Raw genomic sequence first — 27,925 nt, 5'->3', positions numbered from 1 at the left:
TGTCTTGTTAGCTGCTTTGGTTTTCACACAGCAACCTTCATATTTCAGAACACTAGATAATCCCCTAATATGATGGTGGTTATTTTACTACCATATCCTTCTTAGCTGTTCATCTTCTAACTTGTTAATTGTCCCTTTTCTACTAATAAACTGTCCTGGAGGTGAAAAGGGAATATAGGATACATGCTACATTGAACCTTCCAAACACATATGATGAATATGATACCACATACTTCATGGGCATCTGTTGCCATTGCATGTTCCCCACCCCTTTATCATATAGCAGTAAAAAGGGTATTCTGCTTTTATAACACCCACAGTTTGGTTTTTAAACTGTAATGCTACTTTACTACTGTGAGCATACATTCAAATGGAATCTTACCGCCAGGGCAAATTGATTAACAGGACAGGACTAGTTTTTAAGGGGAATTCCTGACAGGCTCGGTCTTGTAGCCTGGCACAAACTGGCACAAACTTGGGCTTAGAAGCGCGGTGCAGAATGAAGCTTCCTTGCTAACCAGTCTGAGTCATCTGGGGACAGGGAAAGAAGGGAAGACTCCAACTGTACCAAGGCTGTAGTCTTGGCTGGTACCCTGCCTGTTTCTGTGCATCCAGGATCATGCAGTATCGCTGTTCAGAAGCAACAGAAGAAGAAGAAGAGTTTGGATTTGATATCCAGCTTTATCACTACCCGAAGGAGTCTCAAAGCGGCTAACATTCTCCTTTCCCTTCCTCCCCCACAACAAACCTGTGAGGTGAGTGGGGCTGAGAGACTTCAGAGAAGTGTGACTAGCCCAAGGTCACCCAGCAGCTGCATGTGGAGGAGCGGAGACGCGAACCTGGTTCCCCAGATTGCAAGACTACTGCTCTTAACCACTACACCACACTGGCTGTCCTGGCTTTGGGCTGCATCATGTTGGAGGGTATGATCTCATTGTTTCAGAAGTGCCCTTGCATTGCAGTGGGTTGAACTAGATCCCTTTGGATCCCTTCCTTCTCTACAGTTCTAAGATTCTGTAGTAGTAATAATAATAATAATAATAATTTATTTATACCCCACCCATCTGGCTGGGTTTCCCCAGCCACTCTGGGCGGCTTCCAACCGAATATTAAAAAAATACGGCATCAGACATTAAAAACTTCCCTAAACAGGGCCGCCTTCAGTTGTCTTTTAAAAGTAAAATAGTTGTTTATTGCCTTGACATCTGCTGAGAGGGCGTTCCACAGGGCAGGCACCACTACCAAGAAGGCCCTCTGCCTGGTTCCCTGTAACCTCGCTTCTCGCAGCGAGGGAACCCCCAGAAGGCCCTTGGCACTGGACCTCAGTGTCGGGCTGAACGATGGGGATGGAGACACTCCTTCAGGTATACAGGACCGAGGCCATTTAGGGCTTTAAAGATCAGCACCAACACTTTGCAAAGTTATGCTGGGCAAAGGCAACAGCAGTTTTTTGCGACAGGATCTGTGTGTGCAAAAGCATAGCTTCTGAAATGATTGCAGCCTGCTTGGTGTGGCTCTGGCTCTCCTTGGGATCTCTGTATCAGAAGAGAGAAGAGATCCATCCATGGCATGTATGCTGCAGTTGAGAGATCAGGGTCTCTTGCAGACTTTAAGACCTCACTTATTTGGGGCCCAGCTGGAAGCTTTTAAGACATCCAGTAGTGACCGAATCCATTTCTGAGCATGGAAATGTCATGGAAAATCTTTCCTCTGAACTTGGGTGGTGAGTGCAACAGAGGCTTGCAAACCTGGGTGAAGAAAACAACAACCTTGCAATAGAAACTAAAGGAGTGTCTTGATTGAGAAAGAATACCTTTCTCAGTCTCTCATTATTTTTTCAAAAAAGAGGAAGAAAAGGATGCAACTGTCATTGAACAAAGAACTTTTTAATGATTTATTTGCATAGCTCCAACACATACAGCTGAAGATTTATTAGCTTAGATAACAGCAGCATGCCAGGATTAAGTAATAATAAGACAGGGGTATCAGAATTATTTAATAGCTGCATGCTTGACTGTGTTAAGTAGGACAAAGGTTAAAGCTTAAAAGGTAGAGAACATTTTATTTTTCCAGTGTTATGTGATCACAAGATAAATTTCTTTAGGGCATCCAGTATAATTATTATGATTATAAAAGCACAGAATTTTCAGGGTGGAGAGAACTATATAAGGAAATCATGTCAGAAATAACACAAAATCACAGCATAGAGCTCAGCGGGCTCCTCTGTTTACAACAATGGACGCATTCCTTAACAGTGTTCATTCGTGGAAGTCATTCCCAAGCCCTATTTATGCAAAGTCCTGCTTACACCTACTAGATATTTAACCTTTGCTCCATATTAAACAAGTGATACCAGGGATGTTATTCCAGCACAATGACCCTGCATTTAACAGGAATCCAGACAGCAAGCCACCACATATTATCAAAACGACACGCCATGGGTCTCTGCAACAGACCTTTAACCCACCCACCCCCTACCCTGAAAGTATTGCAAACTAGTGACCTGCAAGCTGGACAATATCCCCAGATACTGCCCATAAGTTTGCAACACAGAGGGCCAAGGTATTTTGAGAGGTAAGGCAAAAGGTGTCAGAATCTGCTGTTTAGGCTACAGTTCGAGTCAAAACCAATTCAAAACAATATGCAGCATCTCTTGTCAACCAAAAAGCTCATCATGTTACCCAGACATTGGCTGTGTCATGGCTGAAGTTTTAGATGACAGGCGATAGGAGTCAATAAGAAGGGAGTTTTGATCAATCAATCAGAAAGAATTCAATGCAGGCTAGGGTGTAAGTCATGGACTGAACTCATAGGTGGGTGAGAAATAAAACAGTAAGACAGACAGACAGAGACAGTCATGAAAGAGAAATCTTGGAATATATGTATCTTGTTCAGAGTGTCTTCTATATACAGTGGTACCTCGGGTTACATACGCTTCAGGTTACATACGCTTCAGGTTACAGACTCCGCTATCCCAGAAATAGTACTTCGGGTTAAGAACTTTGCTTCAGGATGAGAACAGAAATCGTGCTCCAGCGGCGCGGCGGCAGCAGGAGGCCCCATAGGCTAAAGTGGTGCTTCAGGTTAAGAACAGTTTCAGGTTAAGTACGGACCTCTGGGACGATTTAAGTACTTAACCTGAGGTACCACTGTATTGATATTTCTTTTTAGTGGTGTCTCCAATGACTTGCTGCTTAGTGGAATCAGCTACTGTGTGTGACCTACCGCAGCTCAGCACTACAAGACTTCTGAATGCTAGACTTTGAAAATTCAATCAATGAACTGTTTCCGTTCATTCATTTTTTAAAAAAAAAATCTTGATAAAACAAAAAGGTCCCACAGATGAACACAGCAGCAGATCTTAAATTTTGTTTTTGTTTTTTAGAAGACAAAAAACTTGTAAATTGTAAGCAGCAGGCACCATTTTAAAAGAAGCTTTCCCCTTCTATGACATACATCAGGGGAAACTTCTTCAAAGCTAGTGCCTGATATGATGTGCCCCTACATCATCTAAAAACAAAGAAAGCCTTTTTCTTCGTCAGACTTATTGTTTTATTCAGATGAAAAATTGGGCAGATAAAACAGATCAAGCAACTGACTGAATCAAATTTATGGAATTAATCCAACTAAGGAACAATGGAAAAACCAACAATAACCAAGAGAGAGAAAGAGAGAGAGAGCGCAAAAAATGAAATTCCTGCACAGAGGCAGCATAATGAACATTTTAAACCCCAAAACCTGGATGCATAAAAAGTTATTTGCCTTGACCTATGGCTGAAAAGGGACGCGGGTGGCGCTGTGGGTAAAACCTCAGCGCCTAGGGCTTGCCGATCGCATGGTCAGCGGTTCGAATCCCGGCGGCGGGGTGAGCGCCCGTCTTGCGGTCCCAGCTCCTGCCCACCTAGCAGTTCGAAAGCACCCCTAAGTGCAAGTAGATAAATAGGTACCGCTTTATAGCGGGAAGGTAAACGGCGTTTCTGTGTGCTGCGCTGGTGCTGGCTCGCCAGAGCAGCTTCGTCACGCTGGCCACGTGACCCAGAAGTGTCTCCGGACAGCGCTGGCTCCCGGCCTCTTTAGTGAGATGAGCGCACAACCCTAGAGTCGGACACGACTGGCCCGCACGGGCAGGGGTACCTTTACCTTTACCTTTATGGCTGAAAAGATAATAAAGAAGGGATAGATATGTTTATCATGGAAGGCTCTTTTTGATGCTTGGGGTTTGTTTGTTTGTTTGTATTATAATTTGGATCTGATTTGAGATTTATGGGAGTTTCCATTGCAATGTCTCAGACTATTTGCAGATGTCATGCTTCCTATTAATCACCAAACAGTAATTTATCTAACTGATAAACCACAGTTTGGCAATCAAACACAAAAGCACAATCACTTATCTAGCCCTTATCCACTATGCTACTACACTAGCCAGGCATTTGCCGGAATTGACTCCAAAAGAGAACCATATGAAGTAAGCTATTGGAAAATTTTCTCTTCTCAGGTCGTAGGTTTGAGCCCCAAGCTGGGCAAAAACATTCCTGCATTGCAGGGGGTTGGACTAGATGACCCTTGTGGTCCCTTCCAACTCTACAATTCTATTCTACTACCAAGGGGCATTTCTTTTGTCTCCTTGCCTCCACTTTTGTCCCTTTATGCTTCTAAGAAAAATCACGCCAGCAGACATGTTCCCTGACACAAAGGCTCACTCATCCTTAGGCTGCAGGGAGAGACAAAGACATTTGAAATAAGCCCATTTCTCTTCTGGGTAGTGAACAGTTTCTGGGGGCTTCCTTCCAGCCAAGGAAGTAGACAGTCCATTTCTCCCCACAGCAGGATCCAAATAAACACTGTTGCAGGTGAGGAAACAAATAGATGGATTCTCTCCTGGCAGAGTCAAAAGAGCAAAACTGTGTCACCCTTGGTGGTAAGAGTTCAACCAAACACAAGAAGTTCCGTCCTCAGCAGGGCTCATCTCAAGAATTCAAGTCCACCCTTTTAGCAAAACAAATACAAACAGTTCCTTTCTCTGGAAGTTGTTAGAGGCGAGAGGAAGGGGAAGCCACAAAAGGTTAATGAACTTGGCAGGAGTCAACTAACACAATTGAAATTACCCGCTGAAGCAGTTAAGAATTGTGAAACCAAGAATCCCAGCTGGCTAGTTCCAGAAAACAGAGTTCTCTTACATCTGAAGAACTACTTGTGGGAAATCCACCCATCCCATCATTTGATCTCGCACAAGGCTTTGTATAGTCTTAACCCTGGAAATAAGGCAGGGTCCCTTCTCCTATTTCTGTGTTAACTGTTGCAGAAATGATAAGTATGGATATGGTTCAGCATTCCTCCTCCTGTTCTTTTTCTGTTTACTTAATATAGGTCTCCCTACAACAAGCCCCTTCAGAAGACTGAAAAGGAGAGTTTGGGGCCATGCTTGTTTTGTGCAATTTAAATCCAGTGAGCATAATCCAACAGGAAGCTCGATTCCTGTTCATAGGACAACCCACAAAGTGTCATCGAAAACAGGCGGTATGTTCCAAGGGATGCATCACATTTAAGCCCTAACACTATTGAACTAGTTCTCCCATGTCTACACCAGAAGTAAGAAGACTTTACGCTTACTGTTCCTACTTTGCTGTTATTATTACTAGGACTGGGCAATATCTGGTTTTCAACACTGTAATAGATCACCAGCTAAATATCGTGATATACTGACATATCATGATGTCTCAAATAAGGATGAAGCTATGTAGAGGTATTGGTTGGCTGCATGGTTCTTCCCGCATTGTGATTTTTGCCAGCGGCTGCTCTTTGTGATTCACTGCCGCCTGCAATGAGACAGGTGAGAACTGAAATGGCAGAGTTAACAGGGGCTGCAGAAATTGAGAGAAGCATTGGCTGGCTTCATGGTTTTCCCCATGTTGTGATTTTTGCATAGCACACAAACACACACATACACACACACACATCATGATTCATAATATATTGCCAGGTCAAAAATTATGAAAGTGATATCACAATATAGTCTTCAAACTGGTTTTGGATAATATATCAGTTGCACAAAACCTTTGCCCTAATTATTACTAATATCGTTTTTATTTATTATTGTTACTCCATGCTTGGCACAACAGTAAGACATGAAAAACTAAATTATTCTGAACCTAGGAACTGGAGGACCAGTACCAAATGATGTCCAACAGCCTTGAACCCAAAACACCACTCCTGGTCTTTCCAATCTCTCTATCAGCTGTATAATTTGGGGCAGGGCAGTCATTTTGTTGCTGCTATTGTTAAAAAGCTGGGAGATAGAAACCCTTACCAATCCGCAGCAAGTCACCCAGGGATATATCAATAATGTTACCCTCTGTCCAACCCTGTTTTATGTACAACTGTGTTCTTCTATGTGTGCACATACCGATAAATTCTCCTTTTTTTACCGCTAAGTACAGACAGGGCAAAAACCTCGATCTCCTCACACAAACATTTACTTAGCTGATTTCCCCCTGTAAAACATTCAGTGTGTAAACTTTTAAAGGGGTAAAAGGATTAAAAAGAAAATCGCTGAATATTTGGCCAGTGGTTCTTCCAGTGGTGTTGCTGAAATGTTGCTAGAGTATTAAGCAAGGCTTTGGAGCTGCAATAGATCCTGGGTTCACCTTCTGCCGATAACTTGTCTCCTGTTAGTCAACTTAAGAGCTCCAGACTGTGCTTTAAGGATTCCCACATGAATCAGCTGATGATATTTCCCAACACTGCAAATATTTCCAATAAGCCTCCTTTACCAGAAATGGTACAAAGAACATTTCTTTATTACTTAATAGAAAACTAGGCGTAATATTCCCCTTCAGTACCACAATCCATACCCAGAAGCAATTCCCACTGAGTTCAATTACACCCAGGTAAATGTGCACAGGATACTAGCCCTCAGGTACGATCTGAGTCAGGCTTAATTTGAAAGAAAGTTCCTTGGAAAGCAGCCATGATGGCAAGGTTCCACCTACATTGTCACAGGCTCTGAATAGTTGCTGCAAATTACAGGATGTCAGAATGCTGTTTCCCACAGAGTGCATGTTTCCCACAGCAATCTAGTTGGCCACTGTGAGAACATGGTGCTAAACTAGGAGGGCCTTTGGCCTGCTACAGCAGCCTCATCTTATTATGTCCAACCCTTTATGGGGCTGTGGGTGAAATACATACCCTCCAACATTTCTCTGATGAAAATAGGGATGTCTCATTCCACAATGATAATTTTACTATTTATACCCAGCTTACTGGGTTGCCCAACCACTCTGGGCAGCTTTCAACATACAGTGGTACCTCGGGTTACAGACGCTTCAGGTTACAGATGCTTCAGGTTACAGACTCCGCTAACCCAGAAACAGTACGTTGGGTTAAGAGCTTTGCTTCAGGATGAGAACAGAAATCATGCGGCAGCGGTGCAGCGGGAGGCCCCATTAGCTAAAGTGGTGCTTCAGGTTAAGAACAGTTTCAGATTAAGAAAAGACCTCCAGAACGAATTAAGTTCTTAACCTGAGGTACCACTGTATATAAAAACATAATAAAACATTATTATTTTTTAAAAAACCTCCCCTATACAGGATTGCCTTCAGACAGCTTGGGGGTCAGATAACTCCATACCCTCCAACATTTCCCAATGAAAATAGGGACAGCCTAAGGAAAAGTGAGACATTCCAGGATCAAATCATAAACTGAGATGGCTTCTCTAAATCAGGGACGTCCCTGGGAAATAGGGACACTTGGGGAGTCTGGAAATATCTCTGCTCTCATAGTAGTGGAGACTCTAAAATACAGCAATGAGTAGTTTAGGTGGCCTTCTTCTTTAGCATGTTAACTATTTTATTTAGGTTTGACATAAATGCTCCTTTTAATTAGCAGAAGTGAAGCAACAACTTGCATTTCACCTCACAAATCTGAGGCTAACTAAAAGATGCCAACCAAACTGGCTATTCTCTGCAGTGTGACAGTTATTTCTGGGTTCTTATAAGAGCGCCAGGTGTGGGGCAGGTACAGTTGTGGCTGCAAAGGAACCATCGGGAGCTTACAGTGAACGATGCTGGGAGCCTTGCTGGGCTTGACTGCATTAAGGTGTTAGTTCCTCATAAAGGACGCAAGCGCAGCTGAGAAGCGGTTTGGTTTTAAACCACTTCCTCAAATCGCAGATGTCTACAGAGGGGGGAAATGTAACACACAGAGGAGATGGTTTCAATGCAAACCACTTCCTTCAAACTGACTTGACAAGGAATCCCTGTAAACAGCTGATTGGCAGTTACAACAAGCCCCTCTGGAGGCATGCCCCTTAAAGCTGTGCCATCAAGAGGATACTGTGACCACCGATCAGGGGTTACGTCAACCTCCTTTTGAGCTTTAACAAGTGTCAATCACCGGAAATCATTATGACATCAGGTAGGACTTGCCAATCAGAAGGTCGGCAGTTTGAATCCCCGCGACGGGGTGAGCTCCCGTTGCTCGGTCCCCGCTCCTGCCAACCTAGCAGTTCGAAAGCACGTCAAAGTGCAAGTAGATAAATAGGTACCGCTCTGGTGGGAAGGTAAACGGCGTTTCCGTACGCTGCTCTGGTTCACCAGAAGCGGCTTAGTCATGCTGGCCACATGACCCGGAAGCTGTACGCCGATTCCCTCAGCCAATAAAGCGAGATGAGCGCCGCAACCCCAGAGTCGGTCACGACTGGACCTAATGGTCAGGGGTCCCTTTACCTTTACCGTTAGCTGACATGGGAGGATGGAAAAAATAGGGACCCTATTCCCCACCTGTCTTACAGCTTTGGTTCAGTTGCTCTAGGAGAGGGTTTTTGAATGCAATGAATTAGACAACTTATTTTTTTAAAAAAAATATTTTCTGTTTCACTTTCCCTCCCTATTTGTGCTCAGCATTCATCCTCACCTTGTGCAAGGGATGTTCTTGCCATTCCCTATTGTCTTTCTCCTTTCATAAGTTTCTGCTCTCCCCCTCCCCACCTCCTTCATTAATGTGCTCATTCATTCGTTCATTCTTTCATTCAGGTTGACAGTGGAGTGAAATGGCTAGTGCCACCATTTCTAAAGTGCTAAGAGTCAGCTTTTAGACAACTTCCTAAGGGACTGGCAGAAGGAACAGAGGAAGGGAAACGAGGACAGGAAATCAACTAGGATACAAGCTGTGCTGTGTTCATTTGCATGGAACAGAGTGACACCCGAACTGATTTATGGCAACGATTAGAATAATAATAGATACCTCCTATTTGACCTTTTTTCATAAATGAAGTTCAAAATACTTTATGAGAAGAGATTAATATTATATGGGGGAGAAAACGGCCGTAAGAAACTTGTGATGAGCAGAGCAAAGTACCCAGCCCATTAGAAAGATGGGGTGAATAAGGAATATGTTGCCTGCATTTATCCTGTGGATTCATCCCTAGGACTAACAACAATTTCAAATGCACTCATCAAACAAAACGCAGAATTTGTTTAGTTGTTTAGTGAATAAATTTGCTTTTCAAGGGTGCAGCATTTTAGATAGACACAAAGTGAAAATATATGCACCATATAATGTTACATATATTTCAATGTCGTTAGCTACAGCAATGCACCCAAGCTTTCTCACATACTCCACTCGTTAGCAGCACACACACAAATTACCCCCAGTAGACATTTAACTTAAATCTGACCAAGAAACTATTGGATATCTTTGTATTAAATAAATGCAATAAAAGCCTTAAACAATTGCTTCTGGCAAATTATTTTGCAGGCCAATCGCAGTAAGCTTGAGGTTGCTGAGGTAGGGGCATAGGAAGCAATAAACAACATTGAAACCTTTGGGGGAGATCAAACTGGCTACTTTATTGATTACAGGTGTAAGTAGGCTTTCGCTTTGGCACTGGGTATGCCATCTTGGTTGCTGGCTGATTATTTCCATCAGGGTCAATCCTGGGTTAAGGATCTCCATATGATGCACATCAAATACAGGTGACCCCTCCAGGATGCCAACTGGGGAGTTACATGGCCCGTTAGCCCCTTTCTGGGCATATGGACAGGATCCTCGTCCTTGGACTCCATAACCAGGGTGTTCTGATACTTTGATCCTGAGGAGAGGGGGGCATAGCTCCTTCACACACCCCTAGTTAGACTAAGGATGCAACCCAATGCCTTTTTCCACTAAGAAGTTGTGGCAATTGCTACGAGGCAGGGAAAACCTCTAAACAGGCCCATTTGGTCTGCAGGCAAATTCCTCCCTGGCCACGAATATGGCAACCAAGTCACTCCTCAACAAGGTCATAAACACATACACCACCTGCTTACCTTCAAGTGGAGCCAAATTTATAGAGAGTGCGAGGATGGGATGCTCAATGGGGATTATTGGAAGGTGATGCAGCTGGCTTTTATAATTTGGAGACGTGGATCTGGGTAGAAACGGACATTCCCAGGTCCATCTCCAAATTCCCACTCCACTGGCCTCTGATTGGTCAATTTAATGTCAAAAGAGGTAGGGGAGTCCTGTCACTCCCCACCACCAACCGGGGCTGATGACATTGGCCAGCCAATAGCATCGGAAGCTTTTCTCGCCCTTGCCCATAAGTTGCCCACAGCTGTACAAGGCGGGAACTGCTGCCGCTGTCGAAAAGGATCATTCTGTTTCTGTTTTCTTTTAGTATTCCAAAACATACAAATAAATCAGTAACTCTCAAAACCTATGCATATCTTCTTCTTCTCCTCCTCCTCTTCCTCCCAGACTATTAGAACTTACAATATGAAGATAAATTTGTACCTAGAAATTACGCTTGTAAGCAACAGTTCAAATAGCAGCTTCTAATTTCTCAAACAGGTTCAACGGGGAAACAATTCATTTCTTGTTCACTGTGATTCCTGACATCACTTGAACAACACCGAAAGAACGGCCAAAAGTACATGCTGTTTTACCAGTCATACCAGACTGGAACACAGCTACAGAGTTCAGCTTGGTGCTATCAGACTAACTAAACATCCCCATAAATCTTTCAATTAGATAAGTACTAAAAAATGGTCAAAACATTGTTTTTAAAAAACAAAAATGGTGGACATAAAGCGCAACGGGCAAATGAAGTAGGAAAATACAGTGGTACCTCGGGTTACATACGCTTCAGGTTACAGACTTCACTAACCCAGAAATAGTACCTCAGATTAAGAACTTTGCTTCAGGATGAGAACACAAATCGCATGGTGGCAGCGCGGCAGCAGCAGGAGGCCCCATTAGCTAAAATGGTGCTTCAGGTTAAGAACAGTCTCAGGTTAAGAACGGACCTCCGGAACAAATTAAGTACTTAACCAGAGGTACCACTGTACACGCAAAAGCAGTGCACCAAAAGATAATTAATGGAGGCCAAATTATTATGAAGTTTTAAGATGTTTGATGCAACATACTCTGTCCTTTCTGCTACCTACATGCTGCACAACAGAGGGTGGGTGATCATGGCTAGCTTCTTGGAAATGCTCAAGTATGCTGAACCATTGACCAAATGAGGTTCAGTCAGATGCATTCAGGTCGGGCAATTCTATTCCTAAAGTGCAGTACCCAGCATGGTGACCTTTCTTGGGTGGCAGTAATAAGAAAAGGTCAGGAATGCATACTTGGTTGGTAACCTGCAGCAGCATTTTTAGCTAGATAAATAAGAAAGAGTTTGCAGGGAAACAAAGCCTTTATGAAGAGTGATTTTTGTCTAAACTGCAAAAACAATTGGCTGGATGTGGTGACCTGAAAGGTTAACAAGGCAGCTCAACAAGAACAACCCAAGGGATCCAATTCACACAACAGGATAGGGGGGTGGGAGCAGACAGAGAAGGTCTAATATTCTTCACATTCATCTTGCCAGCATTAACCTCGTTGAAGAAAGAAGGCAATGTCAGACTTAGGACCAATATCAAAAACCAGACCCAGGTTTTAGAACTAAAAGATTTGTTCCCAATTTCAAGCGGGATGCCTACTGATGTACAAAGCATTGTGTGCTTATCAATTTCTTTAGACCTTTCACTGAGCTTGATGCCGTTTGATAATTCCAAATTCCACTAAACGTTAGTGTTCAGATTTAGAAGTTGGTGTCTTCCCCTCCTTTGGGCTCCTATGTGGTCTGGCAGAAAATCGTTGGACATAAACATTACTCTTTCTGCTTCAAAGATTTTTTGAAACGAGAACACAGCAATAGGTAAGAATAAACTTTTGGGGGGGGGGAGCTTTTAAAAATAATCACAATAATCTCAGAACAGAAACTTTGGACCACAATGTGCCCTCGCCCCAAAGTTAATGCGAGGCATTTGAGTCTTGCATTGTTGACTGCCTGCCTGCCAGCACTTGACATTAAAAGAAGTTTCTAAGCAGCCGCTACGGTCTTATGCAATTCATGTTGCTATAAACAGTCACCTGAAATAAATTTAAAATCTACCATTATGGAAAAGCAGATATTACTCTCTTGATCTGCCTAATGCTTTGTTGTGCATGTTTCTGTCCATCCAATTTGCATGGCACTTTATCACGAGGCAATATTTTCACGAGCAAAACTGTTAAGAGCCCCCTGCTGCAGAAAAGTACCGTATTTTTTGCTCTATAAGACTCACTTTTTCCCTCCTAAAAAGTATGGGGAAATGTGTGTGTGTCTTATGGAGCGAATGCAGGCTGCACAGCTATCCCAGAAGCCAGAACAGCAAGAGGGATTGCTGCTTTCACTGTGCAGTGATCCCTCCTGCTGTTCTGGCTTCTGAGATTCAGAATGTTTTTTTTCTTGTTTTCCTCCTCCAAAAACTAGGTGTGGTCTGGTGCTTCTTATAGAGCGAAAAATATGGTACTTTGCAGTCAAGCTTGCAATGACAACAGCTGAGAACAATATGCAGTCCTCTAACACTTTTATCTCCCCAGCTCACAATCCTGATCTTCGTCCACTTTCCTGAACAAACCATGAAGACTTACTCTCAAGCAAGCATGCATGGGTTCAAACTGCATGCCTCACCATACAGCTTCATTCCTTTCTAACCAACAAGTTGGCAGAAAAACGGTCTTCAGCAGACTGAGTTCAATGAAATCAAGCACTTTTTTGAGTACTAAAGCAACACTTTCTTCCCTGCATCTCCACTTATGTGCAGAGCTGTTTACAGCCGTGGCACGAAGGTGAACTTCTAACTGCACCTGCAGGGCACGAGATCAGGCTGACGGTTTAGGGAATATTAAGGAGCTTTCTGAGCACACCTGGGCTTTGCACCTGGGTTTGCGCAGGAAGTAGAGCTCGTAGTTATTCCTGACAAGTTCACTGTCATCCCTACCTAATGCGCACATATTACATCTCCTATGTATTTCTCAACCTTATCATCATCAGTATTCCTTGCTTCTGTACTATATGAGAAATTGCAGTTGCATATTGAATTGTAACTGGAAGTCTGACACATACGGATGAGTGTTGTGTAGAAACTTACTTTGAGATACAAGAAGGCCATCGTGCAGTTTGTCTGCTCTTTGTGGGATGTAGCAGCTGCTCCCAAGAAGACAGCCAAGCAGTAAATCTATTTGACCAACCACCCCGTACACCACTGCACACACCACTGCCTCGCTGCTTGGCCTCACGCTTCTATTGAGAAAACACACTGCACCACTGAGTTTGATGTGTGAGCGCCATCTCCTTTGCTATCCCAGCTGTTCTTGAATGATAGCATGAAAATGCTTTGCCTCCTGAGCGTCAACACTCTGATCTTATGTGCTCCAAGTAACATACAGGCTTCTTCAAGTGCCAAACAAGCCTCCTATGCTAAGACTTCCTTTTAGAAGGCTCTGTTGCTTCGTTAAGCCACAGCAGTTACCTGCACTTCAGACTGCACCAGAAAATTCAGGGATAGGGACATACATTTTATTTCTGTAGCATCAGAACCACAGTTTCCTTTGCCAGTCCTCCACTGACTAACCACTAGGGATGGAGAAGTTCAATTTTGTTTGCATTTTAACAAAAAACTACTTATTCCACATCTCTCAAACCGATATGCAAACCAAATCCCAGCTATGCTTTGAAATTCGCACTTCTCTGAAATTTGCGATGTAGTTCTCCAACCAAACACTTGTGTACAAAAATGAATATATTAGAAAGGAAAGCACATGGGAATGCATGTACAGTGGTACCTCGGGTTAAGAACTTAATTCGTTCTGGAGGTCAGCTCTTAACCCGAAACTGTTCTTAACCTGAGGTACTACTTTAGCTAATGGGGCCTCCTACTGCTGCCGCACCGCTGCCGCACGATTTCTGTTCTCATCCTGAAGCAAAGTTCTTAATCCGAGGTACTATTTCTGGGTTAGCGGAGTCTGTAACCTGAAGTGTCTGTAACTTGAAGCATCTGTAACCCGAGGTACCACTGTAGTAGTGAAAATAACCATTCGAAATGCATTGCATTAGCAGAAATTGCTTGCAAAAATGGGCATATTAGTCAAAGCTGCACACAAAAAAATGTATTTATAAGGAGAAATTCACACTGAAATGCAGACAAAAATTCATGATTTTTTTAAAAGCAAATTACCATGGAATTCTGGATAACTGAATAGTTGTGGGGTGGAGACTGAAAAAGTCAGAGAACTGAAATTGACAGATTTATTCATTTCCACTAAGTACACAATACTTTGTATCTCCTTACACTAAAACAAAAGAGAAGATTAAGATCGGGGGAAATCAAAACACAGCTGAACAACAAAGTCAAATTTAGGGCAGTATCCAACAAAGTTGTTCCATTAGCACAAGGACTTTGGGTTGCACAACAGAACTTCCCCTTTCTCTTTCTGCCCCCCCTTCTCCAAAATCTGTTGGGGGAGATTCTCTGAACCCTCTGCACCAGATCTGAGGAGGGTAGAAGGGAACACAGGGACGGAAGAGGGGGTGAAGTTCTGCTGTGCAACCCATTGTGCTAGCAGAACTACTTTGTTTGATACCACCCATAGAATTCAGGTCAGAACCATAGCTTCTGATGAGGCAGATGTATTTCTAGAACAAGCCCAGGAACTGCTTTAGTTAGTGTAGTTCCTTTTACTTAACAAAATATATGGGAGGTAGACATAAAGCAGCATGGGGGGGGGTTCCATATGCCATAGGGCAGTAAACTGTCACTCCCTCTGTACACTGGAGGCCTTCTAGCTGTTGGAATGAAGTCTACGATAGCCCTATCTGTGCTTATCGATTTTGAATTGCTAAAGCCACTCTAGACGACGTAATTAGCCAGCTATAATGCTGCATTCCCCTCTTTGCCTAATCTTGGAATGGAACATTCTGGTTTGTCTTCAAATACGTATACATTTCTTATCTTCTTCTTTCTTATCCCTCGACTAAATATTTAGTAGCCCTCTGTAAGACTCCTCACCGCCAATTCTTACTGGAAAGGAGCAATCTCTGGGAACACTAATGATTTCTTTGTCTTTGACACACATTCCTCTTCCTCTGGAAAATGAGAAGAAAAAGAGGAAAGGGGCAGAGAGGAAAGATGAACGTAATATAAGGAGATGGTGGAGGAGATACAAGACAGACAAGAGGATGGGATAAGCAATGGCCCCCTCAATAGCTGCAAATGCTCATTTCAAAGTCTACACTCAGGTATAGTTTGCCTAGCCGCTTAACCCAACATAACCCTGCTATGGCCTACTATAAAATAGGATGAGCTTCACGGGAAAGCCCCTATGATACAAAGCTTATCTTTCAGGAACAGAGATAATAAAGTCAGGAGAAGGAAAAGACAGCACCGTACAATTGCCGTTTTTACCAAGTAATGCAGAACAACAAAGCAATGGTGAGAGGACTGGCAAGAAAACAGAAGCACAAATGTTACTTTTCAAAATGTTGATTCTGAGCTAGAATACTTGCTTTCATGTACACACAATAGTCATTTGTGGCACACTGAGAGTCTAAAGCAAAAAGGGAAAACTGTTTCCCTTCCATATATAAACACTTTTCTATATGATCCCCTGGAAGTGATTCTTACTTGCCTCAATGGTTGGCCAAGTAGCCTTCTATTATAAGCAGTTTATCTCATCTCATTACAATTCCTACAATTCCACTGATATTACATATTTGATCTCTTCCTCCTGGTGTGCCCACCAGTACATGCTTGTGCATGTAAATGGGAGTCTTAAAAAGAGATATTAAAACATAGTCACTCAGAGGTAAATATCACTGACTTCAATGGAATTTACTTTCACATACATGTTGTTAGGACTGAAATCCTAGTGTCCAAAACACACACATGGCTGTGCTTTATCAATATCACACACCAGCTATTCTCTACGATTTACAAAATTTGAAACTGCAAAAACTAAGAGCTAAAATTTGACTGGATCAATGCTGCTCAACACGGCACATACCTTCTCCTTCAGTTCCGGAATGAGAACTTGCAGGAGCACATGCAAACATAATGGAACAGGTAAAATGTGAGAATGTCCACCCCCACCTTCCGTTAGTACCTTAGGCAACTGTCAGCATTTGGCTTCTTGCTAAAGCTCCGTTTCTTGTGAGCTTACAACTGTAGCCTGCGAGTTTTCAAACTGTTGGGCAGAGAGCCCAAGTGCACTTGCATAAGAGTTTAGGTGCAGCCTTTGGCGACAACCCAAAAGGTCTTTTGCTTGAGAGAACTATATCATTTTTGACTCCTGGTTATTTCCCTGGGACTGTTGCGTCCCAGGACACAACATGGATTAGAAAAAAAGATTGTACATGAAGCACTGGCACTGAAAGCTCAGATTCTCTCTCTCTTTTTAAGGGCAAGGTAGACAGCAATTCACTAACAGAAAAGATTTGTCATTTATGGACATGGTGACTTATGTATGTAGGTGTGGGGGTTTTGTGTCTTTTTAAATTGATTTTTTTAAAAAAAATGTATAAAGAAGTAAAGTTACTGCTTAAGATTCATCTAACACAAATAGCATGCTAAATAACCAATTTGTACAGTGGTACCTCGGGTTAAGTACTTAATTCGTTCCGGAGGTCCATACTTAACCTGAAACTGTTCTTAACCTGAAGCACCACTTTAGCTAATGCGGCCTCCCGCTGCCACTGCTCCACCACCGCACGATTTCTGTTCTCATCCTGAAGCAAAGTTCTTAACCTGAAGCACTATTTCTGGGTTAGCGGAGTCTGTAACCTGAAGCGTATGTAACCTGAAGCGTATGTAACCCGAGGTACCACTGTATATTAATCACTGTGAAGCAAAAGTCTGCAATGGCACATTCTTCTCCCCACATTTGAGTGCGGGGCTCAGAAAACCACAGGAAGCTCCAGGTGTGTGGACATCTATGCTGAACCCATGATGCTCTACCTATTGTTGCACTGTAGTAGTAGCAGTAGCAGGGGCCCCAAAATTGCACTGGCTGTGGAGGCCACTGCATACATGGTTGTAGGACTACAGAACTTGACTCCCCACCCCACAACAAGCTTTTCTTGTCATTTTCTCTACTGAAATGCATGACAAATGTGACAAGCCTCATTTTTAAGGGTGTTTTCTATTCATTACCTTTATCATATGAAGCCTTCATGGATCATTGGACCATCTAGCCTAGTATGAGCTACTTTGTCTGGTGACAAGTGTCACAGCCCGAGTTCTTTCACAAGTTTGCCAAATGGAGTTATTTAACAAGAGATGCCCTTGATCGTTAACTTGAGGGCTGCCATTCTTCTGTGTGAAACAAAATAACTGCAACAAATTCAGATTTTTCTTTTAGAAGATCAGCCGACCTTTACCAAACAAAAAGCCTAGATCACCTGTGTGTCTCCAATGTTAATTATATCTTCCTTTTGTATTTTGCTGTGCATGGTTATGGTGCATTGTATGGTTTTATTTCTGATAAAGTTCAATGGATGCCAGGACCATTCAGCCCTTGAGGGCACCATCTTGACCTGTGGTGCCCAAGGAATCAGATGAGATTCATCAGCAGGTTTCACTAGAGGGTCTATTACAGGCAGGGCCAGACCTACTATTAGACAGTGTGAGGAAGCTGCCTCAGGAGGCAAATGCTGGGATGCGGCAGCAAAATGTTTAGAGGAAAGAGGTCCATGTGATCTGCCTTGTGCCCCTAAGCTAGCCTGTTGTCTCAGGTTCAGCAAAGGATGCTGAAGATGCAACAGCCAATCTGGTTCAGCAAAGGATGCTGAAGATGCAACAGCCAATCTGGTTCAGCAAAGGATGCTGAAGATGCAACAGCCAATCTGGCTCACCTTGGTACTAAGAATAGGAATGACTTCTCATCCTCAGGCAGCAAGATGACTTGGGACTCTTCTGACTACAGGGATGAGGAACCTATGGCCCTGCAGATGTCACTGTTCTCCAGCTCCCATCAGCCCCAGCCAGTATGACCAAAGGTCAGGAATGATGGAGACTAGAGTCTAATGGCATCTTAAGGGTCACAGGTTCCCCACCATTGATGCACCGCTTATTGGCCATGGGTCCTGATGTAAAACAATGCAATTCAGATGGTTTTGAGAAAACATTTTTTGTTCTAAATACCATTTCTATGTTGCTGTTTCTTTAAAGCCTCAGAAACCACTCTGCTTAAATAAATGATTTCCTTATCAACAGCTCTTATATTAAGGTTGTGTGGTTTAAGTTCGAGGAAAGGAAAAAGTGAAGTTGAAATGGAACTGGCTAAACTGGTTTGGTTAAATATTTCTATATTCAAGGCAAGATTGACCGCTCCCCCACCCACCCAGTTCAGCCCAACTACTATATGATGCAATGCTTGTTTTTCATACTTTTGGAACAAAGCACTTCATGCACCTAGAAGTAGGCTCTGGTCCTGGAAAGCTCAAGTAACAACAAATGTATCACGTTTTTAAGGTGCCCTTAGATTCTTACTGGAGTCGACTCCTAAGGCCACCACTATTCAGAGCCTCACATATTCAGAGCCCAGCAGCAAAGCCACTATGCTGACGGTCCCCTTTAAGCCAATGACCTTTGCAAATGAAATGAATTGAGGATCACACGTCCATGACAAAACCCACCATCCTACATTAGATTCCTCCTTTACTGCCTGATCTATTTACTCAGAAGGAAGCCCCCTCCAGATCCGTGGAGCCGATTCCCCCCCGCAAAAAAAACGTGCACACGATTTCTTTGGACAGCTCCGGAGCTCCGCAGGCGGCGCGAAACGGAAACTGCCCGGCAAGGTCAAGCTGCCCTGCGGAGGCGCCAGGAATGAATGAGGAGGCTGCATCTGCGAGGAGCCTGGCGTGCCCTTCTCCGGCGTGCGGGCCGACGGCGGTGCCAGCGGCTGCTGCGCCGCGCTCCACGTGGCCTGGCGCCCGCCAGAGCCAACCGGCTGCAGCTTGCCGGCCAAGCCCCCCTCTCTCATGACGTCGGCATCCCTCCCTTCGCCGACGGATCGAGTTCTCGCTTCCTTCATCCCCTCGCAAGCCTTGCTGGCCGCCGCGCGCCTCCCATTGGCCGCCGCCGAGGTGGGGCCTTGGAAACCAGGAGACGCGCTGCGCAAAGGCAGGCCACCCACGCGCGCCTCTGACGCGCCGCCTCCCCGCCCATCGCGAAGAGCATCATCCGGCTCCAGACGCCTGACCCTTGGAGGATTTGACTACCAAGAAGCAGGAGGGGGGCGGGGTAGAGAAAGAAAAGCCAGCCCCACGCAGACCTGCCTGCCCAGAAATACACCGCCAGATCCTAGCCACCCCGAGTCCCCTCGCAGCGCGGAGGCGGAGGCAAGGGCCGCGCTCGGCAAGGAGCTCCAGAAGGAGATCCGAGCGCACACGCGAGCGATGCCTCCGCCCCCGCCTTAGCCACCTCCTTCTGCTGCGGCAGCGCAGACACAAAGGCGCACCAGCGACGTAGTGGCACGCGTTCTGCCACCAACCCACTACTCTTGCAAGCCACGGTGCCCGGCCCCGGCAAGAAGCTCCATCCTTCTCCACCGTGCCACCCACTCCCCCATTCAAAATGGCTCCTTTGGGGGGGGGGGGGAGAGACAGAAGAGCCCCTCTCCGAAAAGCAGCAGAGCTGCAGGCGTGCGTTAGGGACTGGAACCGGGGAGCAACGTGATTGGGGGGGGGGGGAGGAGAGGGGGGATCGGTTGTGATCGGGCGCGCACACGCAACGTGGTGCAGGGGTGCCAACTTGAATAAAATGTTGGGGGCGCTCAGGTGAGCCCCAGGCCACATGACGACGCAGCGCGCGCGCACCACGGCAATGCCCATCCACTTTGAGAGCGGCCCCTCCAATAAATTATGTTTTGGGGGGGCTTACGTGGGAGCGTGGGAGTGGCTCTAAGGGGTGTATGGTGGTTCGGATGGGCATCTGTCACTTGGGTCTACGTGGGTGAGTGCCATTGCTCGCTCTCCACGGGGTAAATCTCTGGAGGTCACTGATCGGACGGGGGCAGGCAGGGAGGCGAGCTCCGACTGCGCTCCCCATCCATCCGTCCCTAAGGCCGGTGGTGGCCAAGCCCTTCTCATCCGCGGGGGGTGGGACACCGTGTTCTGCTTGCAACTCCGCGCTGCTCCTTTGGCGGCGGACGCCGTTCATAGTGTGGGTCTCCCGCCCACCCCGCACCCCTCGCGCCTGCTCTGCCCGCTTCCCCCGTGTGTGATGCATCATCCACAGTGTGAGCTCGGACTTGGGCGCCTCGCATCCCAAAGACAACGCGATCGCGGCGGCGGCGGCGGCAGCAGCAGCAGCAGACCAGGCGCTCTTCTCGTTGCTTAAGCGACACCATTCCGACACAGTTAGCAACACACTCGGGCGGCAGAAGCGGGGACATTCAAACACGAAGCGGCGGAGACAATGGGGCTGGAACAGACGGCGGCCCCCTTTTGCCTAGAAACCCGGCCGCCCTGCCCATCTATTTTGTTAATAATAAAAAAAAAAAGATGAACTGGATGGGTCCGTTTTACGTTACCTGGCTTGGTCTCGCTCTCTGTGTGTGTCTAGTTTGGGTGGGCTGGTCCTAATCTTCCAGCCGCCGCCGCCGGTTCCTGCTCGCTGCCACTGGCTGAATGGGGCGATATTTATTTATTTCCCCATGACGTGGCCTGCAGAGGCCGCCGCCGCCGCGAAAGAAAAGAGGCGGCACGAAAGACGCGGGGCCTTTTGTGCGCCGCGGCCGCCTCGGGCTGGAGTCGCTGGGAGGCCGCGCGCGGAAGAAAGAGGAGGAGGAGGAGGCGCGCCGCCGTCCCTCTCCGCCACCTGCCCCTGCCTGCTTTTTGTTGCGCTCCGAGGGGGACTGGTGTCAAGGGCAGCCGGGGAGGCTCGACCAGGAGCCGCTGCCACCGCCGCCGCCCTCGCCGAGTGGGGCGGAGGCTGCCGGGCGGCGGGGAGGCGCCTGCTGCCTGAGCCGCAACATCTCCAAGGCTCCCGGCGGCGGGAGAGGAGAAGAGGCGAGGCGAGGACGCGGCGGGGAAGGCAGGGCCCGGCGGCACGCGAGTGGCCGAGTGGGGCCGAGCCATGAGCGCGCCTAAGGACGCTGAACTGCGCCCTGAAGGGTTTGGGGGTGTTGGGGGGGATACAAATTGCCCCATAACTAGATCAGGATCGTAGGGACAGGATGTGGGGGGCAACCATTTGGCCACGCCCTGGATCCTCGGCCACGCATCCAAGCAGGGGTGATAACTTGAATAAAATACAGTGGTACCTCGGGTGGTGTTTGTCCATGGAGTTTTCTTGGCAGGGATACTGGAGTGGCTTGCCGGTTCCTGCTCCAGGTGGATCACGTTTGGTCAAAACTCTCCACTATGACCTGTCCATCTTGGGTGGTCCTGCACAGCATAGCTCATAGCTTCTCTGAGTTATTCAAGGCCCTTTGCCACGGCAAGGCAGTGATCCATGAAGGGGCCACCTCATGAGAAGAGAAGACTCCCTGGAAAAGACCCTGATGTTGGGAAAGGTGGAGGGCACAAGGAGAAGGGGACGACAGAGGACGAGATGGTTGGAGAGTGCTCTCGAAGCTACCAGCATGAGTTGGACCAAACTGCGGAAGGCAGTGGAAGACAGGAGTGCCTGGCGTGCTCTGGTCCATGGGGTCACGAAGAGTCAGACACGACTAAACGACTAAACAACAACAACCTCGGGTTACATACGCTTCAGGTTACAGACTTCATAACCCAGAAATAGTACCTCGAGTTAAGAACTTTGCTTCAGGATGAGAACAGAAATCGTGCAGCGGCAGCGGGAGGCTCCATTAGCTAAAGTGGTGTCTCAGGTTAAGAACGGTTTCAAGTTAAGAACGGACCTCCAGAACGAATTAAGTTCTTAACCCGAGGTACCACTGTATTAGGGTGGGGCAGGGTTTGCAGGTAAGCCTTTGACTGGACTTAACCGTCCAGGAGACCTTTACCTTTACCTTATCCCACACAGCAGGGCACACCCACCCACCATTTGAATGGCGATGCCCATCAACTTGGGGGAGGGGTGCGTGGGCATAGCCAGGATTTATTCCATTTATTTATTTTATTGAATTTATATAGCGCCCTATACCCAGAGGTCTTAGGGTGGTTCACAGAAAAGATCACAATATATACAATTAAAATAAGAACAATAACACACACAAAAAGAGCCACATTTTAAAAGGATATAGGATGTCAATCAGGTCAACCAAGATAAAAGGTAAAGGGACCCCTGACCGTTAGGTCCAGTCGTGACCGACTCGGGTTGCGGCGCTCATCTCACTTTATTGGCCGAGGGAGCCAGCGTACAGCTTCTGGGTCATGTGGCCAGCATGACTAAGCCGCTTCTGGCGAACCAGAGCAGAGCACGGAAACGGCGTTTACCTTCCCACCGGAGCGGTACCTATTTATCTACTTGCACTTTGACATGCTTTCGAACTGCTAGGTTGGCAGGAGCTGGGACCGAGCAATGGGAGCTCACCCCATTGCGGGGATTCTAAGTGCCGACCTTCTGATCAGCAAGCCCTAGGCTCTGTGGTTTAACCCACAGCACCACCTGCGTCCCATTAGGTCAACCAAAGGCCTGGTTAAAAAGGAACATTTTTGCCTGGCGCCTAAAGGTGTATAATGAAGGCGCCAGATGGAGAGCATTCCACAGATGGGGAGCCACTGCAGAGAAGGCCAGTTTGTGTGTTGCCACCCTCTGCACCTCTTGAGGAGGGGGCACACGAAGGAGGGCCTCAGAAGATGATCTCAGGGTCCGGGTAGGTTCATATAGGAAGAGGCAGTCCTTGAGGTATTATGGAAGTACACCTTGAGGTATTGTTAGGAGCAGAACCAAATTATCTGCAATGCAATTGGTCAATTAAGTATTTTTTATTTATTTACTTGATTGGGGGTGGCAGCTGCCTCCCCTGCCCATGGGGGTCCAGCACTCAAATATTTTATGGGGGGCTAACTCGGCCCCTAGGAGTTGGCTCCTCTGCCTCCAAGTGGCAATAGGCGCAAATACCCCATTGAATGAATGGGAGTGCCCGCCACCACCAGTACAAATTGTAGCAGCTCAGCAGCACCAACCAGTGATATCTTCTTCTTTCCTCCCTGAAACACCCCCTTTTTCTGGACACCCAAGTCAGGGAGAGTTGGTTCCATGGTGCTCCCTATGGAGAGATCTATGACAGCCACTTTGGCTTCCTTGCTCACTGGCACGGAAAGAGCATCCCACCTCATTCCCTACTACTCCAGCACAACAAATCTGTGTAAACACTCTGCAAGCAAAGCAGGATGAGTGCAGTCGTATAACCACCCCATAAATTAACCAGAACAAAAATCAATAAAGACCAGCAAATCAGGATGAATGCTAAATAAACAGGTGGTCTGGAGGAGCCCTCAGAGCAGTTCTCCCTGTTTTTCCCCTTTATTTTAAACCTATGTGAACTGGAATGTACCTTCTGTTTGAAAATCGTTCTCCTTTGCTTTCCACTCGCAGTGACACAGTCCCAGGAACACCTGTTAATAGCTGGGAATGCACATTACATATTGTTGTTGTTGTTTGAGTTGTTACAGGACTCAAAGCAGCTTACAGATAAAAACAAGAATCACTAAAAAAAAAGAAACAAAGAAACAAACCATTTAAAAAACAATGAAACATTAATAGAATTGAAACTGTATACATATATAAAATCAGTTTGAAACATACACATAATTACAATCAGCACAGTTCCAGACCTTTCATTTAAAGCAGTCAATTCCCCCAAGTCTGCTGGAAGAAGATCTTCACCTGCTGGCAGAACTACAGCTCCCAGCACCCTTGAAAACTACAGTTATTCTTTGGTGGGGTGCTATAAGCATATGGTGTGTACACAGCCAGAGACTCAGGCTGCAACCCTAGGCACGCTTTCCTGGGAGTAAGCCCCGCTGAACAGGACAGAATGTGCTTCCGAGTGAATGTGTGTAGGATTGTGCTGCCAATGACATGGATCCTAAGTTTGTTTACTCAGAAGGAATTCTCCCTGAATTCAAGGGGACTTTTGAAGAAGCATGCGCATGATGAAAACCTTCTTGCATTCTGGAGATTACATTTCTGAAAGGTAAACCATACTTGCGAGAATCCACCTAGTAAGACCTATCGATTTTCTTATGGTCTAAAAGAGAGAATTATTTGATGCAGACCTTCAAGCAAGATGGTATTGCAGGTATATCAGTTTGGTGCTGGCACCTGACAACTCCGGGATTTGTTTCATACCTGCTATTCCATGTGGCTGATCAGGGTATTAATAGGTCAGCACAGGTAGCCCAGTCTAAATAGGACTGGCCAGGCAATGTGCAAAACTACAGATCTTTGTGTTTCTTTTTCTGCTGCTACTTTCTGCGCTTGCCCAATGCTAAACAAAACTGAGCTGTTTGGATGTAGCACCTGCGCTGATTTAACCCAGTTTGCTTATATGATGATCAGTTAGATACATAGTTATTATTTGAACCTTGTTTTAAGCACTCTTTTATTTACCATTTCTTACTTTGTTATAATCTATGTTGATACAATAAAAATACATAATCCTAGAACTGTAGAGTTGGAAGGGACCACAAGGGTAATCTAGTTTAACCGCCTGCAATGCAAGAATCTTTCGCCCAGCGTAGGGCTTGAACCCACAACCTTGAGATTAAGAGTTTCATTCTCTACCGACTGAGCAATGGTCTGTTTCATAGCTACATTTAGCCTTCTCTCTTTCTGTATGTGTTCTTGCACAGATTTAATGTGCGCATGTCAACCTAACCATGTGAGTTATGTTTGGTCATTGGATTTCCATTATTCTACTGCGATCTGTTCAGAATCAGACCCAATCTGGCCTTTTCCTAGATGCCTGCTGTGCCCTACAGATAGTTATCACCTATTCTCTGTCCCACAGTTAAACTTAATAACCAATATATCTGAGGGAGCGTCTCCACCCCCATTTTTAGCTCCAAGGGCTTTCTGGCAATTCCCTCACTGCGAGGCTACAGGGAACCAGGCAGAAGGCCTTCTCGGTTTTGGCACCCTCCCTATGGAACGCCCTCCCTTCAGATGTCAAGGAAATAAACAACTATCTGACTTTTAGAAGACAGCAGTCCTGTTTAGGGAAGTTTTTAATGTTTGATGTTTTATTGTATTTTTAATATTCTGTTGGAAGCTGCCCATAGTGGCTGGGGAAACCAGGGGTATAAATAATAAATTATTATTATTACTAAATAAGGTTGGGCAACAGGAAGTGTTAAAAGCTCCAGCATGGTAGGCATTCAGGAATCACACTTTCCATGATTTCCAGGGTCTTTTCACACTTCTGTGCATTATTGCAGCAACATTCAGAAATACATGGGAAATATTTACTGTGATTCACTTTGCCTCTGGATCCCACCTCACATGTTTGGGGCGACATCTAGGATCTAAAGGAGGGCTTGTATCTATTGTGCCTGCTACCAGATCTGCCGACGGTCCATGCATTCCGATCTTCCTCACAAAAAGGGGATGTGCAAAAGTCGTGTTGAGAATTGAAACTGCCTTTGTCGGTGTACAAGCCCCCTGCAATGTGTCACTGTAAGCAGATGCTTAGAGTCACCTGATGGTAAGGTTATCCTTGGTGCTCATTATTTCGCGGCTCGAATCAATAGGCTAGATCCCTATGTTGTATCGGTGCCATCCCACTGATGCCATTGGGTAGCAATTGTAACTAAGAATGGAAGTTGGCACAGTTTTTCCACAGAGCTGTTGCTTATGTCCCAAAGTCATACACCGCAGATGGCATGACAAGCATTGGCAGCTGTTTTCCATGGAACAGCTAGCCGTGCACAGTGTATCTCTCTGCAGAAAACGAATGACAAGAACAGAACCACAGATAGTTCCTGGAAAATGGAAAACATGGATACTTGATCTAGACAGAAGCAGTCAAGGTTAAGTGCCATGCTGCATCCTTTAACCCAAAGAGGGCAGAGTAATGGAAAACATAAAGCGGAGCTGTGTTTTGTTTTTAATTGTGGTATTTTGGAAAGAATTCCTTGCTAGTTCCTCTTTTTTAGATCTGTAACCAATTTCAAGCAGCACCACTGCATAGTTCAGCCTGTGGAGAGGACAAGCGTGTCACAGAAATACATTGCCCTTTCCAATGTGATAGTGTTAATTTATGAAAGCTTCACAGCTCTGAAACTCCAGCATCAACATCTCCAACCATATTTTGCCCACTTACGTTAATGCTGATAGAAGCAATCAGTTTTTAATAGGAACATTGTGTCATTCTACTATCATGGCATATCATATACCTGTCAACTGGCCTGGAAAAACCAGGACACCCTGTTTTCTCCCCATGAGAGCATGATCTTCATTTTGTGCTCCTTGCTCTTGCATGAATTTGGCCCAGGATCTCACCCCGAAATGCTTTTTCGGGTCCTTGATCTCACATGGCACCCCAAAATGCACATTATTGGGCACTGTGCCTAAACAAGTGCTTTTTCTGGGTCTGCGATCTTGCACAGGTCATATGACTCACAATTTTGGGCCAGGAGGAGGAGGAGGAGTTTGGATTTGATATCCCGCTTTATCACTACCCGAAGGAGTCTCAAAGCGGCTAACATTCTCCTTTTCCTTCCTCCCCCACAACAAACACTCTGTGAGGTGAGTGGGGCTGAGAGACTTCAGAGAAGTATGACTGGCCCAAGGTCACCCAGCAGCTGCATGTGGAGGAGCGGAGACGCAAACCTGGTTCCCCAGATTGCAAGACTACTGCTCTTAACCACTACACCACACTGGCTGTCCTGGCTTTGGGCTGCATCATGTTGGAGGGTATGATCTCATTGTTTCAGAAGTGCCCTTGCATTGCAGTGGGTTGAACTAGATCCCTTTGGATCCCTTCCTTCTCTACAGTTCTAAGATTCTGTAGTAGTAGTAATAATAATAATAATAATAATAATAATAATAATAATAATAATAATTTATTTATACCCCACCCATCTGGCTGGGTTTCCCCAGCCACTCTGGGCAGCTTCCAACCGAATATTAAAAAAAATACAGCATCAGACATTAAAAACTTCCCTAAACAGGGCCGCCTTCAGTTGTCTTTTAAAAGTAAAATAGTTGTTTATTGCCTTGACATCTGCTGAGAGGGCGTTTCACAGGGCAGGCACCACTACCAAGAAGGCCCTCTGCCTGGTTCCCTGTAACCTCACTTCTCGCAGTGAGGGAACCCCCAGAAGGCCCTTGGCACTGGACCTCAGTGTCGGGCTGAACGATGGGGATGGAGACACTCCTTCAGGTATACAGGACCGAGGCCATTTAGGGCTTTAAAGGTCAGCACCAACACTTTGAATTGTGCTCAGAAACGTACTGAGAGCCAATGAAGATCTTTCAGGACCGGTGTTATATGGTCTCGGCAGCCACTCCAAATCACCAGTCTAGCTGCCATATTCTGGATTAATTGCAGTTTCCGAGTCACCTTCAAAGGTAGCCCCGCGTAGAGCGCATTGCAGTAGTCCAAGCAGGAGATAACTAGAGCATGCACCACTCTGGCAAGACAGTCTGCCACAGTGTTCAATCCT

General features: G+C 45.6%; 1 protein-coding gene across 4 annotated transcripts in view; it reads right to left on the bottom strand.

The window, feature by feature from the left end:
• SLC16A7 (solute carrier family 16 member 7) overlaps positions 1 to 21,266 on the bottom strand; it is a 97,364-nt gene extending 76,098 nt beyond the window's left edge. Inside the window, exon 1 of one of the 4 annotated variants that reach the window (XM_083574583.1) lies at positions 20,881 to 21,266. The gene's annotated coding sequence lies outside the window, so the exon portion shown is untranslated. Of the gene's footprint in view, positions 1 to 16,350; positions 16,550 to 20,880 lie in introns of those variants that run through there. The other 3 variants (XM_083574584.1, XM_083574586.1, XM_083574582.1) reach the window with 3 other exon arrangements.
• Positions 21,267 to 27,925: the final 6,659 nt, after the last annotated feature.

This window comes from Podarcis filfolensis (assembly GCF_964270895.1).
Source record: "Podarcis filfolensis genome assembly, chromosome: 10".
Classification (NCBI taxonomy): Eukaryota; Metazoa; Chordata; class Lepidosauria; order Squamata; family Lacertidae; genus Podarcis; species Podarcis filfolensis.
The sequence above is the reverse complement of the archived record's forward strand: the minus strand, read 5'-3'. Positions and strand labels throughout refer to the sequence as shown.